Genomic DNA, 13,788 nt, shown 5'->3' on the forward strand with positions numbered 1-13,788 from the left:
GATTTCTTCATTTGGATATTAGGATACGAGTTCAGCTTCAGTAAAAGGTATCTAGAATAACCATGCAGATTATAGAAGTTAGCTGTCTCACACTAAAGCTCTGTGACTCACGAAGTCTTCAGGGATCCACCTTGTACCTACAAAATAGCTCACATTCCCATCATCAGAAAGGGACAAAGGGAAAAGAGGCATCCCATTTATTTTAGAGTATCATCTAGAAATTGCTCACATCGTTTCAATGGCCAGAACCTACTGACATGGCCACATTTAGAGAGTTTATTATAGGCAACCATGTGTCTGGCTAGATAAATCCATTATCATGAATGAATAGGAGAATGTATATTAGGGGTCAACTAGCAGTCAATCTCTATTACAGATATCCACTACAAGGATACAGGCATCTCTAACTTAACATTTGCAAAACCCAATTCCTGCTTTTTCTTCCAAAATCTGCTCTTCTCCAAAATTATTCCTGTTCTAGTTAGTGGTGGAAAATGAACAAATGAGTAGTTTGATTTTAGACATGCCGAGTTTTGAGGTGCTATAGAACATCCAGTATAGATTTCCAATAAGGGGTTGAAGATATGTCTGGTTCTGAGTGAGATCAATATTCAAGATTCAGACTTGATCCCTGACTGAAGTAAATTAAGAGGAAGAGTATATGTATATGGAACTGTCGGAGACTGCATAATACAGATGGCAAAAAGAAGCAAGGATGGAAAGGAAGAACATTCTGCAAAGAAGACTTCAAGAAGAGGGCCCAAGACACAGGGGAAGAGGCTGGAGAATGTGGGGTGATGGAACCAGTGTGTGAGCCTGCAACAAGGTCAGATACCATGAACACTGAGAAGCAACTTTCAGATTTGGCCATTGTGCTATTACAGACATTAACACAAGCAGTGTATACAGTAAAATGGGGGCAGATGCTAATGTAAAGAGGGACTTAGAAATGACAAGTAGAGAGAGCTCTTCCAAATAGAAGGAACAGAATTAGTAGAGGGAGAATTTATGAAGAAGAGAGGGAACAACTAAGGGATTAAGAGTCTTGAGATTCTTTCCCACCTCCCACCGAAGGGGGAAAAAAGGCTGTAGAAAAAAGGATGGCTCACACTTTACGCATAAGACAACATAAAGACTCCTAACTCTGGGAAAGGAACTAGGGGTGGTGGAAGGGGAGGAGGGCGGGGGGTAGGGGTGAATGGGTGACGGGCACTGAGGGGGGGCACTTGACGGGATGAGCACTGGGTGTTATTCTGTATGTTGGTAAATTGAACACCAATAAAAATAAATTTATTATTAAAAAAAAAGACAGGAGATCAGGGTGAGTGCAAATTAGGTAAATCTGCAGGAATAAGGGTGAAGGTGTGGAGTTCATGAAGTGTGTAATGCTAATCAACGGTATTGATAATACTATTATTACTAAGCCCTAACATTTACTAAGCACCTCTCATGTCAGTCAATTTGACACAGGCAGAGGGAGAAACAGGCTCCTCACAGGGCGCCTGATAAGGGACTCTATTCCCGGACCCGGGATCACGCCCTCAGCCAAAGGCAGGCGCTTAACCACTGAGGGGATCCCTAGGTGGCGCAGCGGTTTGGCGCCTGCCTTTGGCCCAGGGCCCGATCCTGGAGACCCGGGATTGAGTCCCAAGTCGGGCTCCCGGTGCATGGAGCCTGCTTCTGCTTCTCCCTCTGCCTATGTCTCTGCCTCTCTCTCTCTGTGTGTGACTATCATAAATAAATAAAAAATACCTTTAAAAAAAAAAAGAGAGACCCGGGATCGAGTCCCACGTCGGGCTCCCGGCATGGAGTCTGTCTCTCCCTCTGCCTGTGTCTCTGCCTCTCTCTCTATGTCTATCATAAATAAATAAAATATTTAAAATAAATAAATAAATAAAAATTAAAAAAAAAATGTGTTTAACCACTGAGCCACCAAGACGTCCCCACAGTGGGTTCTTGAATCAGGTCTGACACTAATGTCACACAAAATACCAATTCATGAACTAAAAAGGCCTATGTGCAATTTCTCCATATTCAAAGGATGACTTGAGATCCTTTATTTTAAAGACCTAGATAGTCATTCCGAAGTTTAAGAGCAGATTTATTTCTCTTCAGTTTTTAACTTTTTGAGACTCAGGAATTTGTTCCATTTTGATGCACCAGGTTATATAAAATCACATTTCATTTATTCGGGCAATTTCTACTTAAGAATAGTTAGAAGTATCTTCACAAGCCAGGTACTGCAGGAACATTTTGCTTTGATTATTCTAACAAAAATCTTTAAAGATTTTCATCTTATTTGCTCATTTTATAGGCAAAGAAACTCCTTAAAAGATTACGATTTTAACTATCCCATTAAATACAACTGCAAATTGTTTTCAAATGAGGATCTGTTAATGGGAGAAAATGAAAAAAAGAGTGAGGAACCGAGTTAAAAATCGGACATGATTTAATACTGTCATTTATCATTAATTGTTCTGGAATAATTTAAATTCCACTAGCTTATTTTTTACGTTTTTTTGTTTTTTTTTTTTACAGGTTATAATTGGGAAGCCGTATACATATATCTGACTTATAATGTTCTAAGAATGGCAGTTAAATACGGTGCTATGTAAGACTGTTGATTTAAAAAAAATTGAATATCAGATGAATGGGATCTATATAGTATTTCGGGGCTTAGCGAAGTCGCAAGCCATTAGGAATATTGTTTGTTAGTGATCCCACTACAGCTTTGCTAAGTGTCGCAGAGCCATAAAATAAGCCCTTTTAAATAAAAAGGTGACCTTGATAGTATGAAGACGCATGGCTTTAAGTGGCTTCAATTGTCACGGGGTGGAATCAGCATCCCCCCGGCTGGTGTGGACCACGAGGCCACCATCTCCTAACAACCTGCCAAGGGATGGGCTTTCACCTTCTACTACAGTGATGACATTGTGTCGGCGGGAGGCCCAAGCAGATGACCTTGTCCCCTGAAGGTGGCTCACGCTCTCGGGGTACCTCTGCAGGACCTACACAGGCCGCCTGACGCGAAGGGGCTGAGATCGAAGGCCGGTGTCCGGAGGCGTCGGCCCCGCTATGCGGGGCTGGAAGCCATCACAGCCCCCGCCCCCCGGCGGACCCATCCCGGCTAACATCGGGTGCGTTTCTGTCCTAGCACGTCCCCGGACTTGGGTATAACAGGGGGCCGTCCAGCCCTCCCAGGGGCTCCAGGGGGCTCCCGGCGTTACCCCCTTCTTTCCGCGGGGGTAGAGCCACCACAGACAGAGGTGGCTCCATGGAAACGCGAACTCCTCTGCCTCGTCCCAAGATGGCGACCAGCCCTGGTAGGACTCCAGGGAGCCCCGAGCCACTTCCCCTTCCCAGCAGGCCCTGCGCGGGCGACGACGGCCAGAAGGCAGGGGGCAGAGCCGGCGTGAGAGGGCGGGGCACAGCGCTGCGCCCGCCCGCGCGCACCCCAGCCCCGCCTCACGTCGCTGCGTCCCGGCTCGGAGCTCTCGCCCGGCCGGGCGGCGCGCGCTGCCTGCTGGGATACTCGGCCCGCCCAGCCAGTCCTCCCGGCTTGCGCTGCGGCCGCGAGATCCGCGTTTTTTTCCAAGATGGTGGCGCTGGGTTCGGGGTGACTGGCAGTAGACGACAGAGCCTGAATCCCCTTCGCTGGAACCTCGACACACCGCCTTCCCCCCGCTCACGCACCCCGCTGCCACTTAGCCATCCGCCGGCCTGCGCGCTCGCCTTCCGCCGCCGCCTCGGACTTGGGCTTCATCTTTGCGGACCCAACGCTTCGGGCAGCGGGCGGCGGCGCCTCCCTCGGCGCGTCTCGGGGTCGCGCTCGGAGCAGTCCGCAGCCCAGCCCCGGCTCGGCGGGCCCCGCAGCTCCCCAGCGCGGACAGGCGGCGGCTGGCGGCGAGCCTCGGGGTCTCTTGCGGCCCCGGCGCCCCCTTTCCCGGCCTCCGTCTCCGGAGAAGGAAGCGCGGGTCCCGCATGAGCCCCGGCGGTGGCGGCAGCGACAGGGAACGAGGCGGTGGCGGGCGGAGGCGGCGAGCGAAGGCTACTGCGACCAGTGAGGCAGCCGCGGCTGCGAGGGCCACGGCCCGGGCGCGGGGGCGACCGCAGGTCAGTGTGGCCGGGGGCCGTTCCCGACGTCGTCTGTGTCGCCGAGCCGCCTTCCGGGGCTTGGGAGGGAGGGTGGGAGGCTCCCGGACCGCGCGGCGGTAGGGGCGTGGGGGGGGGGGGCGGCTGCTGCCAGGACTAGGCCTCTGGTGGCGGCGGCGGCGGCTGCCTCCGTAACTGTCAGTCCTGGCCGAGGGCCGGAGGGAGGGTGGTGTGGCCGGAGGGGACGCGAGCGGGCCCGGGGCGGGGCGTGCAGGGCGTCGAGAGTTGGCCTCGGTGGAAGGGCTCGCGGAGCAGGCCGGACCCGGGCTGGTAGGGCCGGCCCTTTCCTCCCGAGGGGAGAGTTTTTCTTGAGGGCTCGGCCCGGTGGGTGAAAAATGCTGAGCCTGGCGCTGGGGTGGGTTGGGATTTGGGGGTGGACAGTGGCGGGGGTGGGGTTGGGGGGGGGGGGAGGGTGGATGAAGTGGGAAATCAAGCCCCGGGTCGCGTCCACAGATTTTCCGCGTTTTCATGTTAAACGTGAGTTACCGGGTTTGCCAGAAATTCCCTAAAATGCAAACCTGCAAACAGTTGGCATTTTTTACTTTCCCTTTTCAGTTGAGAAAATGAAAAGGACTCTTCGTCATGGCGTGGAGGTTTTGTTGGTAAAGTGAGAATTGAACGTGGCAAATGCTTTAGTCAATAAAATTGTTAGAAATGATTTTAATGTAGACTTAGACTCCTTCAAAGATAATTTAGTCTCTGAATTTTTAAAAACGACCAATGGGCATACTAAAATAGAAACATTACTAAATCTGTCTGGGATTCTATTTATTAAGTGGCTAGGGTGCTGTTGAAATGTGAAAGAATAGTAATATGGGATTTACAGTCCATAGTTACCTTCCGTAAATATGAGGGGAATATGGATATAACCCATAATTTTGGAGGATTCCACTGCCTGCAATATTGAAAGAAGCAAGAAATTATTCCAGAATATTCTGGGGGGAAGAAAAGGGCCTGAAATGGAAAGGACCTAGAGTTTGGAAGTATAACTGTTAAAAAGTTACCTGTCAGAGTCACTGTGTGGATACCCAATAAATATCTTGAGTGAATTAGACAAGAAGGATAAGAAGTGTTTATTCATAATCTCTGACTAATAAGTACTCAGATTATTGTGTAAGCCATGTAAAAATTTAGAATTTAGAAAGATAAAAATATGATTTTGTCATGATGTATATAGAAATAATTTGAGGTAGATAGTGCTTATAAATCGGGTTATCACGTTTGTAATAAAATGAATACAATATTCACGATGATGCTGATAAGACCAAAGAATGAACCTGAAGCCATTTAAAGAAACTAATAATCATGACAACAAAAGCAAGAAATAAATTCAAGAAATAATGACCTTCTCCTTACAAGAATGGGATTGGAAACTAAGGAAGTCTTGTATCAATATATATTACCTAGTATGTTAAGTATTATGTACACTGTTGTCTGGACATTGCCTAGTTCTTGACTTTACAGAGTAAATTACAATATTACAATGTTTTGGTTCCTTTTCAGGGGTTTTGTAAGCTGTTTTTGTTTTACTTCTCTGAAATTGTACATTTTTTTCATGGCTTAAAAAATACCTTCTTAAGTATGCTTAATAGAAGTGTGAGGAAGACACATTCTCATCCCACTTGCCCAGCTCATGTAATAAGGTTTATTGGGTATTTAAAATTGGATTTTAACATTTAATCAGTTGTATTTCTTAAACTTTAGATCATTTTTAAAGTGGTATTCCTCTCTCCCCTCCAAAAAAGAAAAAAAAAAATCACCTCACACATCTGAAATGATTTGCCATTTCAAATAAGCAGTCAGTGGAATAATCCAAAACTATGCATCATATCTAAATTTTTCAACCCAAACACTTGAAATATTTACAGATGTTTATTTTCTTAAATGATTATTGGTTATGTTCTTGTCATGTTGCACGTTTTTGTTTATATCTAAACTAGTATCGGTCAAAACAGGGACATTACATTAAGTACATAGGTATCTGTTAAGAAATTAGTTTTTTGGTTTTTTATGAGCGAAGACAAATTTTCTCTTTTTAGGATAATTCGGGATAACAGAGTTTTGGCTGATTTTTGACATTCCCGCTCTGCCCCCACTGCAAATGAAAAGATAAATTCAGACATTATAGTGTATACAGGGAAGATAGCTTTGGAATTAGATTCCATTTTTAGTTCTGGGCTCAACCTTACTTGTTTGATCTTAGAAAGTTACTTAGTCTTGGTGAACTGCAGTTTTGTCATCTGTAAAATGGGGTGGTGAAACTAACTCAGTTTCAAGGATTAGAGTTCGTAAAATGTCTGACACTTCAGCCCTCAATAAGTATTATCATTTGAAGTCTTCCTGAAACGCCGTTTTTTTATTGTTCTTAATATTATTCTCACCTTACACACAGTGAACTCTTACCATGTTATCTTTTACAGTATTTTCATTCTCACTACCTATGAATTCACTTTAAGGGCAGGGACTTCTAGTGTTTACTAGAAAGTGTGTTGCCAGAGTATGGATGAATTAGTTACCAGTAAATAGCTAACGTAATTGGGTACCTACTGTGACTGCTGTGAGGGTTAGGTGTAGGAGCTACAAAGACAGGAAACTGTGTGTCCTTTGGAGGCTTATAGTCTAGAGGACTTTCTCCACTTAACACCATGTTTTGTGAAGTCTATCACACAAGGGAGCCTCATCTGTGCTTTCGGTCATAGGGCAGTTCTGTGGACCCAACACTTCCTGCCTGCAGCTGCTATTCTAAAGAATATTGTTTTACGCTTTTATACAACTATTTGGCACATGTGATATACTTTATATGTCTTTATACCTTGGTCCTACTCCATAACCCAAAATCGGGCACAGTATGTGTGTGTATGCGTGTGTGTGTGTGTGTGTATGAAATTTACTTTGGTAGTTGTCTATAAAGACTTTGATATTTTTCTGGGGTGATTGTCTTCTGGTTCTAGATTTATAGAAGTTTCAAAGGTGAGTAGGACTGTTCTTGAGGCCAGGCACTCCATTTTACACCTGAAGAATTTGAACTGCAAAGCTTTAAAATGATTTTTCAAGGCCACCTGGGTAGCAGAGCTAGAACCACAGTCTGAGTCTCTGGACTAGAGTTCAGGACTCTTTGTACACAGTGGCACATGTTCTCTCCTACCTAATGGGAATAGTTTGCTTCTATTTGAGTGTTTTCTACACTATTATAGGAAGACAGACTTCATAAGATGCCATCTTTGGGCCTTCTCTGAGCATAACAGTGCAGGAAATGGGGCTTTTTCTTCTAATAAAGGAAGTCAATTAAAACTACAGTAAATAGAAATGATGTTAATGTACAAACATATCTTGTGTATGGAACAGGTGTTTAAAATATTTAAAAGTGCTATATAATGTCATAACTTAAATACATAAATACATATTTATAAATAATAAATGTTTATATCAGTTTTCATTTTCATTTACTCTCAGAAATGTTACCTATAGTGTGCTTTTATCTAAGTTATTTTTAATAAGTAAACACCATTATGGATAATAAGTTAAAGTTTTTTTTAAGTTTAAGGCCAATCTGAGAATGAAATAAAACTAATACTTTTTTTTTTGTAATATTGCTGTTTGCAAATGAGATTAAGCTGACAGTTGTTACTGTTTGATTCTAAGCTTCATGACTGTGAACTCCCTAAATTATATACAAATTTTAAGTTTCAGAGTCTCAACAGGTTCAGTGAACAAAAGCCACCAAGAACCACTGATGTGGAGGAAGAAGCACTTACTTTGGTGTCAGAAGATCATGGGTTCATCCTTCCCATCTAGCTTCCTATCTGGTCCCTAGCAGGTCATTTATCTTTCAAAGCCTATGTTCTGTTAACTTCTGTTAAATAGGGTGATACTTGCTTTGTCTGTTTCAAAGGATTGTTTTTCAGATGTGGTCATTCTCAAACATTGGGATAATACTGTATAAAGTGACCTTATACATGATTTAGTGACTTGCCCAAGAAAACCAAGTTGGTTAGTGGTAAACACATGATTGGAACCTTGGTATATTTACATGCTTTTCTCTATAAACATTTTTAAACTTTTCATACTTCTAGAAGTATTATTTTGGGAAATATTTAGTGCATGAATTTATTTTAAATTTGTTAACTACATTTGAAATAAACAATAGATCTTAATAATTAGCGATGCGGGGGCAGCCCGGGTGGCTCAGTGGTTTAGTGCGCCTTCAGCCTGGGGCGTGATCCTGGAGACCCGGGGTCGAGTCCCACGTCAGGCTCCCCGCATGGAGCCTGCTTCTCCCTCTGCCTGTGTCTCTGCCTCTCTCTATGTCTCTCATGAATAAATAAATAAAATCTTTAAAAAAAAATTGTTGATGCACTATTTGGTATCATTAATCCTTAGTCAGATTCCTTCTGTGATTACCTTTACTTCTTGACCTCTTGTTAATTTGATAAATGGCAGGTGAATCATAAGGTTGACATAGATTCTTACTTGGTAAGATTATTCCTGAAGTCAAACCTAGGAAGTCTGCTGGAATCTACAAGATCAATTGGATCACATTGGATCATAGAAAAAAATCCTATATAAGACTTTATTAAAGTCAGCATCTGTGCCACAAATAAAAGCATGGAAGTTGCATTTGATCCCTTGACACTTATTATACAAATAGGATAAAATGTTCCTTAAATGAAACTCCTTGGCCAGTATGGAGCTTAATGTGACTAAGATCTTAACCGTTAAGTGTGTTACAGAAGTTGACTTTCTATACTCTTCCAGATTAGTTGAGGTTAGTCAAGCACAGATCCTTTTATATTACAGAAATAAAACGAAAAAAAAAATTGACCTGTCTCTGCAGTATGCAGGCTTGTAACTCTTTGTTGCTAATGCGATGACTTCTTGTATCAAGAGGGATATCTTATCCATTTCAAGCTTCTAATATAATAGACTTCTATTCTTGGATGTGAGAGGATAGTTTTAGAATTGTTTTTGTGGCCTGTAACTACTATCCTAATATATTTACTTTTATATTCTTTGTAATTCAGAATAAATTCTGAATTTTTCCTCTGAATTAAATATGCAGACAGTACAGAGAATAATGTAACAATCATGTATCTACCATTCAATATGGATAAATGTCACATTTTGTCTCTTGTACTCTTTAGCTCCATCTTTAAAACTGGTGTTATTCATTTTCTTCTGAGATGATACTTCTAGCACTGTAGATACCACTATGGGAATTTTCTTCGTACTGCCAACAAATACTTCCTTTCTCTTGTCAGATGTAAAACATAATCCTTTTCCTTGGAAGGGAAAGAATGAAATGCCCACCAATGTTTTCTCTATAAAGGTAATGGGTCATAGGGAGAAACATGAGTATTTCCAGCTTATTAATTATTTTAGTATTTTTTCTTATGGATTCTATTTATTGTGCTTCTGTGTGTGTATATGTGCCAATATTGATTACCTTATAATGTGCCGTAAATGAGGATGTTGATTATTTACCCTTGTTAAATAAAGTTTTTGGGGAAAAATATAATCTTTTGAGCACCTGTTGTATGTGATATGTATACTGATCTATTTCACACAAAGAGTAATTGGGTAACATTTTTCTTTTACAGTTTTTTTTTTTTTTTAGATTTTATTTATTTATTCACAAGATACACAGAGAGAGACAGAGACATAGGAAGAGGGAGGAGAAGGAGGCTCCATGCAGGGAGCCTGATGGGACTCGATCCCAGGACTCCGGGATCATGCCCTGAGCAGAAGGCAGATGCTCAGCCACTGAGCCACCCAGGCATCCCCTCTTGCAGTTTTCTGAAGTGAGCTGAAATTGCATTATATTCCATGTTGATGATAGAAACTATGCTGTTTAAGATATTCTAAATTTAAAACTTCTAAGAAATGAAAGTTTCCCTAATTAAGCTGTTTCATTCATATTCAATTTCTTACACATTTTTCTATATCTGTGACATATTACTATAGACTGAAAGATTATGTCCTTACAAAATTTAATATGTTGGTATTGTAACGCCCATTTAAATGGTGTTAGGTGGTGAGGCCTTATAGAAGTGAGATCATGAGAGTAGAGTCTTCTTGAATGGGATTAGTGCCTTATAAAAGATTTCAGAGTTCCCTCTTCCGCCATATGAGGACCCAGCCAGCAGACGGACAGCTAGCTGTCTGTAAACCAGGAAGGTGGTTCTTGTCAGATACTGAATTTGCCAGTTTCTTAGGCCCTAGGAATTTGAGAAAGAAGTTTGTTTATAAGCCACCCAGCCTGTGGTATTTTGTTTTAGCAGCCTGAAATGGACCAGGACACATTAAATATATTTAAAAAAACAGAGAGGGAAAGTAGGAAATTAAATGGATAAAGTTTGGTAGGTAAGGTAAGGTAGGGATACATTCTGCTTGACAGAATGGAAATGCTTAAAAAGTGGAGGATAGTATTGAAATGTGAATGCTTAAGGAAATATATTAGAAAAACCAAGCTAATTTTAGTTTTAAGTACATAAAACTAGATTTCTGCATTTCAGATATTATTGTATATTTCTTTACTGCCCAGAGTACTGTATTTCAAATTATCAACATGAAAAAGTCTAACTGGTCTCATTTAACTTTAGAAGGGAGTCAGTTCACTCCTAAAATTCTTCTTATAACTTGTGGGCTAGATGAAAGGCAAGGAGGGGTGAACTTAAAAATAGTTGGATCTCAACTGGAAAATAGGTAAGTCACTTATCTCAACTGAAATTAAATCTTTTCTTTCCTCTTGGATTGAAGATTCTATGAGAACAATAAACATTTGCTGCCTGTCTCATTTTTTTCTTTTCATGTATAGTTTTATATATTTGTAGGTGCTTGATGAGTTCAGGACTACTTTTAGATATCTACTGTGGGTTGATGAACTAAGAAAGAATGGTCAGGAACAAAATCCTCTAGGCTTCAGAACTTTAATTAATTTTAAGTAGATATAGGACTAGGGGTCAGCCTAGATAATGGGCCAAAGACCTATCTATGTATGGCCCCACTTTACTGCCTCTGCCTGTACTGAATTTGACAAGGTTTTCCTAGTAGGAAGGGTATGTTTGTGTTTTCCATAATTCTAGCTGACATCAGACTTTGAGAAATTGAGGCTTATCCCTACCTTACAAGTTTCTCTTAAGTGATCAAGATTTAATTCCTCTAAGTGCTATATTAGACATGTAGCATGTGTTTAAAACTGCCATGAGTACAATAGTATTTATTTTATGTTCTTATCTCAATATCTTCCTTTAATAAGAGTAGATTGGGTTAGATGATCTCAGAGGTAACTTTCAGTTTAGATACTATATATATTCATTTTTTCTCTTTGAATATATGTTTTAATTATTATACTTAACACATACAGTAAATAATATAGGAAATATTCATTCCATTCAGAACTGAATTCTTCCACTTTCGATTCTTTGAGAAGTAAATGCAGTCTTACGTATTCACTTACAGCAACATCGTCCTAATCTTTCCCAGTCCTATTACCCTCTTTCTACTTAGATAATAACAATCCTGAGGTTGAGTATACATCATATTGTTTATACTTTTACTGTACCCCTGTACGAGTATCTATAAGTGATAGATGTTCTGTTTTAAATTTTTACAAATGGTACTGTATTGTACAGAATCTTTCATCAGATTCTTTAAAAAAATTTTTTTTTTTTGAGATACATATATTGGTGGATGTGTGTCTAGTTTATTCAGTTTGCCATATGGTACTCCATCGTATGGCTATATAAAATGTATTTCACTATTGATGGATATTTTGAGGTATTTCCCGTTTTGTTATAAAGAATGCTGCAGTGATTGCGTTTACACATTTATTTGGTTGAGATACTGGGCAGACTCATTAAAGTGAAATTGCCTGGGAATAGGTTGTGAACAACTTTTACTTTATTAGATATTTTTAAATTCTTCAATAAAATCAATACGCCAGTGTATCCTTTACTACCAATATATGTGTATTTTGTTTTCCACCATCCTAGCCCATACTTGGGATTGTCCGATTTTAAAATTTTTGCAAATTAAAAAAAAAAATTTTTTTTGCAAATTTGATGGCTGTGAAATGATACCTTTTTTTTTCCTACCTCACTTTAATTTGCATTGAATGGTGAAAATTGTGGGTAAATGGATATTAATTTTACTATTTTTGGTATCTTTTAAGTTTTGTAAATTAAAGAATTGTTTTAAAAGAATGAGCCATTTTCATACAGTATATTTGTTGTAAGGGACCTTGAGGATCATCTCATACAACCTTCTTATTTTGCAGTGCAGCCATGGAAATTATCAGAATAAAATATTGCTTTTTGCCCATTATGGTATTCTCTTTTGGGATATAGAATCTCAAGTTTCACTGTTGAAATCATGAGTCTTTAACTTTATGATTTGTATTTTTTGTTAAAATCCTCTTTTATATTGTCTGCTAGGGGTTGAGAGGTTCATGTTATTTGGGATTTTGTGGGTTTTTTCTTTTTTAAGATATTTTATTTATTCATAGAGACACAGACAGGCAGAGACAGAGGCAGAGGGAGAAGCAGGCTCCACGCAGGGAACCTGACATGGGACTTGATCCCGGGTCTCCAGGATCACGCCCTGGGCTGCAGGCGGCACTAAACCGCTGTGCCACCGGGGCTGCCCGGGATTTTGTGTTCTTGTGAGTTTTTTTTTTTCTTTTTTTCATATAGGTCCATGTGGGAGGGAGTCAGAAATCAGATTTTTTTTCATATGATAAGCTAGTTGTTCCAACATTAAATATTGAATTCTTCCCTCTTTTTTTTTTTTTTTGGTCTGTATCACCTGCCATGTACTTGGGTTTTAGTTTCTTTTTTTTTTTTTTTGCTTTTTAAAAATTTTTTGATCTTTCTCTTTAAAACACCAGTACTACATTGTTTCATTTCAAATAGGTTTATATTAAGCTTTGAAATCTGAGAATATAGGCCTCTCTTTTATTAATTTTCAGAACTATCCTGGCTCTTAGACTTTCATTCTTTCATAATCATTTAAAACTGGTTTATCAGATTCCTTTGGAGATATTATTTGGAATTGCATTGAATATATATTGAGAATTGATGTGGTTTATCTTGTTATTTATTTGATTCTTCTGTATTTTGCATTTTTCTACATAAGTGCCTTTTACACATATCTTATGTTTGTTCTTAGATATTTGATTAATGTTTTTACATTTAAATAGCATCTTTTAATGACATTTGGTTGTTGCTGGTATTGATTTTGTATCCATCAATTTGGATGAACTCCATCATTTCTAATAGTTTGTAATTCTTTTGGATTATTGTGAACAAATTACAATTCTGTCTTTTCAAGTGATCTTTTAAAAATATAATTTTAACCTTGTTACTTTCTATTTAAAATTTTTCTTTGACTTTCCATTGCTTTTAGAGTAAAATTCAAAAACCATTATTAGTTAACAAAGTCCCGCGTGATCTAGATTTTCTATTTCTTCAGCCTTACCTTTCTCCACACTCCTTATTGAACAGAACCATCCAACAGTACTGACCTTTTCAGTGTTTTGAGCTGTCCAACCTGTTTCTTTGCCAAACCCTTTGCCACTGCACATTTGGGCAACAAATTTCACCCATCCTTTAGGTCTCAGGGAATACTGCTAAATATTCC

The 13,788-nt window shown here is 40.0% G+C and overlaps 1 protein-coding gene across 11 annotated transcripts in view; it reads left to right on the plus strand.

Moving 5' to 3' along the window:
• The first annotated feature begins 2,921 nt into the window (after window positions 1–2,921).
• The window catches only part of UBE3A (ubiquitin protein ligase E3A), a 102,250-nt gene continuing 91,383 nt past the window's right edge, over window positions 2,922–13,788 (plus strand). For 5 of the 11 annotated variants that reach the window (XM_025982244.2, XM_025982247.2, XM_025982245.2 and 2 more), the window contains exon 1: window positions 3,977–4,113. The gene's annotated coding sequence lies outside the window, so the exon portion shown is untranslated. Of the gene's footprint in view, window positions 3,138–3,973; window positions 4,114–13,788 lie in introns of those variants that run through there. The other 6 variants (XM_072737033.1, XM_072737034.1, XM_072737032.1 and 3 more) reach the window with 5 other exon arrangements.

The sequence above is a fragment of the Vulpes vulpes genome, chromosome 14 (genome assembly GCF_048418805.1).
Source record: "Vulpes vulpes isolate BD-2025 chromosome 14, VulVul3, whole genome shotgun sequence".
NCBI lineage: Eukaryota > Metazoa > Chordata > Mammalia > Carnivora > Canidae > Vulpes > Vulpes vulpes.